This window comes from Piliocolobus tephrosceles, chromosome 16 (assembly GCF_002776525.5).
Source record: "Piliocolobus tephrosceles isolate RC106 chromosome 16, ASM277652v3, whole genome shotgun sequence".
In the NCBI taxonomy this organism is placed as follows: domain Eukaryota; kingdom Metazoa; phylum Chordata; class Mammalia; order Primates; family Cercopithecidae; genus Piliocolobus; species Piliocolobus tephrosceles.
In genome coordinates this window covers 34750141-34754991 of record NC_045449.1, presented here as the reverse complement: position 1 = coordinate 34754991, position 4851 = coordinate 34750141, and the positions used below count along the sequence as shown (strand labels likewise).

Below are 4851 nucleotides of genomic sequence, written 5' to 3'. Positions count from 1 at the left end.
GGAGAAAAGCTCACCCTCCCCAGTTGAAAAAATTTATGAACAAGAAATTATCATTGAAATTAAATGGTGGCAGACATGTCCAAGAAATATTGTGGAGATTTGATCCCTTTATGAATCTTGTGATAGATGAATGTGTGGAGATGGCGACTGGTGGGCAACAGAACAGTAATGGAACGGTGGTAATATGAGGAAATAGTATCATGTCAGAAGCCTTGGAATGAGTAAAAATAATGGCTGTTCAGCAGGGAAACCCATGCCGTCTCTCCATAGGGCCTGTTTTACTATGATGTAAAAATTAGGTCACGTACATTTTCACATTAGACATTTTGTTAAATAAACTTTCATAATAGTCGACAACAACAACAACAAACCCCAAAAACAAGGGACTGGTTAAATAAATTGTGACAGATCCTTATAAAATATGACTTCTATATCTACTGATATGAGAATATTAAGTGTAAACACTAAGCCACAAAATTGTGTATTGTGTAAATAAAAAATATTCATCTTAAAGGTCTGAAATGCTATCTGCCAGTGTTAATAGTGTTTTTTCAAAATTGTGGTAAAAAGGCTCACGCCTGTAATTCCAGCAATTTGGGAGGCCGAGGCGGGTGGATCACCTGAGGTCAGGAGTTTGAGACCAGCCTGGCCAACATGGTGAAATGCTGTGTTTACAAAAATACAAGAATTAGCCGGGCATGATGGTGGGTGCCTGTAGTCCCAGCTACTCGGGAGGCTGAGGTGGGAGAATCGCTTGAACCCAGGAGGCAGAGTTTGCAGTGAGCGGAGATTGCACCACTGCACTCCAACATAGGCAACAGAGCAAGACTCTGTCTCAAAAAATAAATATATAAATACAGAAATAAATATGATGAAATCATTCAACTCAGTTGTGATTTCACAAGTCATCAACAAAAGAGTTGATCATTGAAATTAAGAGAAAAAGTTGAAGGAAGAGTTCAGAAGGAAAAAGAATGACCCAGAAAGTCAAGTTTAAAATATGTCCAAGGGAGAGAAGGTGGGTCTGAGAAATAGAAGCAAGGGAGAGTACGTCTTCGCCCCATGAGAACAGAACCTAAGAGAAAAGGTAGGCTGGGCGCAGTGGCTCAAGCCTGTAATCCCAGCACTTTGAGAGGTTGAAGTGGGCGGATCATTTGAGGTCAGGAGTTCAAGACCAGCATGACCAACATGGTGAAACCTGGTCTCTACTGAAAATACAAAAAATTAGCTGGGAGTGGTGGTACATATCTGTAATCCCAGCTTCTTGGGAGGCTGCATTACGAGAATTGCTTGAACTCAGGAGGTTGCAGTGAGCTGAGATCGTGCCACTGCACTCCAGCCTGGGCAACAGAGCAAGACTCCATCTCAAAAAAAGAAAGAAAGAAGCTGATTATCATCAGTGCCCAAAATAGAATACTGAGATCAAAGAAGGCGAGGGCCAGAAAAGGGATAACTGCATTTTTTTTTTTGAGACAGTTTCTCTCTGTCACCCAGGCTGGAGTGCAGTGCCATCCTCATGGCTTACTACAGCCTTGACCTCCTAGGCTTAAGCAACCCTCCCACTTCAATCTTTACAGTAGCTGAGACTACAGGTGTGCGCCATGACGCTTGGCTGATTTTCGTATTGTTTGTAGAGATGAGGTTTCGCCATGCTGCCCAGGCTGGTCTCAAACTCCTGAGCAATCCACACTCCTTGGCCTCCCAAAGTGCTGGGTTTACAGGCGTGAGCCACCGCACCTGGCCTGCATTTGTTTCAAAAGGAGGCCTCTGTAACTATGGTTCATTTATCTCTATAGTTGATGGAACTGATATGAGATTGCAAAGGAATCAAAAGAACTGAATTACACTAAATGAGGCTAGTAAAAATCAGCCACTTATTCACAGGAATTAGAAAATCAAGACATTTGAAAGGGCAGCGGTATCAAGTGAGTTGTGTTCTACGTGGGAGGCTTATAAATGTGTGAAAACAAGAAGGAGCTAGTGGAGAGATTGGAGATATTGGAGAGAGAGGACATGTGAGCAATGATCTCTTCAAGACTGTGTGGCTTGTAATTTATTCAACGAATCGGTAGATTCATTGAATGCCTGCCTTGCCAAGCACCTGAGTCACAGCTGTGAATCATACCGAACATTTCCTGCCCTTGGTTCTTATGGTCTAGTTAAGCAATCCAGACCAAAGAGAAGGAAGTATCTTTTCTATATATACTTCAGGGAAGGATGGGAAGCTAAGTATGAAAGACTGGGATGGGCTAGGCACGGTGGCTCATGCCTGTGATCCCAGCACTTTGGGAGACCAAGGCGGGCAGATCACCTGAGATCAGCAGTTCGAGACCAACCTGGCCAACATGGTGAAACCCCCGTCTCTGCTACAAATACAAAATTAGCCAGGCGTAGTGGTGCAGGCTTGTAATTCCAGCTACTTGGGAGCCTGAGGCAGGAGAATTGCTTGAACCTAGGAGGTGGAGGTTGCAGTGAGCCAAGATTGTGCCACTGCACTCCAGCCTGGGCAAAAAGCAAAACTCCATCTCAAAAAAAAAAAAAAAAAAAAAAAAAAACTGGGATGATTTGCACTTGAAAGAGGATAGAGTAGCAAAGCCGACTAGTGTGGTCTGTTACTCTTCTTATAGGACATCAGTCCTATAGGATTAGGGCCCGCCGTTATGACTTCACTTAACCTTAATTACCTGCTGAAAGCCCAGTCTTAAAATACAGTCACACTGGGGGTCGGGGCTTACACATATGAATTTGGTGGGGGAGGGGGGATTGGGGAGCACAATTTAGTTCATAACAGGTGGGGATGGGGGTCAAAGTGGAGAGCTGGAGATTGGTTATGTGCGAGAGGAGGCAGAAAAGGAAGGAAAAGGAAGGAGGGAAAAGGAAGCCCTTGGCAGCTGACCACAGAAGGGTTACGAGAGAGAAGAAATCTAGTGTAACCAGGGATTGTCAGAAAGAAGTTGTGTATTTCTTCGTTTCCTAGGATACCTACTTGGAGATTTGGAGTACGGATAACAATCTAGATCGCTAGGGGGGGGAAATAAACTTTTCAAAGGTTTAAATTATTTATTTTGAGACATAGTCTCACTCTGTCACCCAGGCTGGAGTGCAGTGGCATGATCTCGGTTCACTGCAACCCCCACCTCCCACGGTCAAGTGATTGTCCTGCCTTAGCCTCCCGAGTAGCTGGAGTTACAGGCATGTGCCACCACGCCCTGCTAATTTTTGTATTTTTAGTAGAGACGGGTTTCACCATGTTGGCCAGGCTGGTCTCAAACTCCTGACCTCAGGTGATCTGCCCACGTCGGCCTCCCAAAGTGCTGGGATTACAAACAGGAGCAACCACACCCAGTCTCAAACGTTTAAATTCTGATTAATTTGAGGAATAGTGAGTTTGAAAGTTTGGGCATTGTTAGATAATGGTAAATGTTACATTTATGTGAAGTTTAAATTTTTATTCACATTTACATGTATTCCTGTGTTTCTTACGACAACCTGGTAGAGTAGTTGAGATGATCACCTTCCTAGTTATTTTGTTTTTGTTTTTTGTTTTTGAGACGGAGTCTCGCTCTGTCGCCCCAGCTAGAGTGCAGCGGTGCAATCTCAGCTCACTGCAAGCTCCGCCTCCCGGGTTCACGCCGTTCTCCTGCCTCAGCCTCCCGAGTAGCTGGGACTACAGGTGCCTGCCACCACGCCCGGCTAATTTTTTTTTTTGTATTTTTAATAGAGACGGGGTTTCACCATGTTTGCCAGGATAGTCTCGATCTCCTGACCTCGTGATCTGCCCGCCTCGGCCTCCCAAAGTGCTGGGATTACAGGCGTGAGCCACCGCACCCAGCCCATCTTCCTGTTTTTTGTATGAAACTGTAAGTTAGATGATGCCTTCAAAGGGAATGTACAGGGTCACCTGGTTAGAAGTGGTGTAGTTGGGTCTCCTTAAACTTCCCACCCACTCTGACTTTTCTAATTTGTTTTCCATTCACCATTCAATGCTGAGAGAAATGTAAACAGCTGGGAAAAAGGGCAGTTGCAATGTTACGCTATAGAAAGTGAACTTTCCAAATGAAAGCTACAAAACAGAGGAGTCCCATGTGCCAAATGCACTTACTGTTCCCTGACTTAAACACTATTAATAGCATTTGTGGAGATAGGAATCAAGCTGCTATTCCCATGAATAACGGAAACCATTGCCTGTGGGAACAGATGGAAAACTATACCACTACCTTTTTGAGAAATTAAGAAATCCCAGGTAAGAACAAAGTAATATTAAACATTTGTCATTCAACACCCAGAATTGGTTTGGCTTATACAACTAGATAGATGAATGGTGGGGTCACTTACTGAGATGGAGAAAACTGAGAAGGAAACAGATTTCTAATGGGAATGTGAAACATTCTGATTCAATTCACATTTTGAGAAACATTATCCATCGCTTCTCAGTCTTTTGGCTAAGATCAAGTAAGAGACATCCTAAGCCCAAGTATGCATACCTGAGGCTCTACAAAATGACTAGACAACTTCAACCCTACTTTGAAGGAAGGAATTCAGTTAACATTTATTTAGTACCTTTTGTATGCCAGGTGGCTATCATACTCATCATCTTTTTTTTTTTTTTTTTTTTTTTGAGATGGAGTCTAGCTCTGTCGCCTGGGCTGGAGTGCAGTGGCCGCATCTCAGCTCACTGCAAGCTCCGCCTCCCGGGTTTACGCCATTCTCCTGCCTCAGCCTCCGGAGTAGCTGGGACTACAGGGGCCGCCACGTCGCCCGGCTAGTTTTTTTGTATTTCTTTAGTAGAGACGGGGTTTCACAGTGTTAACCAGGATGGTCTCGATCTCCTGACCTCGTGATCCACCCGCC

The 4851-nt window shown here is 44.2% G+C and overlaps 1 pseudogene; it reads left to right on the top strand.

The window, feature by feature from the left end:
* Positions 1-460, top strand: LOC111537649 (annotated as a pseudogene).
* Positions 461-4851: the final 4391 nt, after the last annotated feature.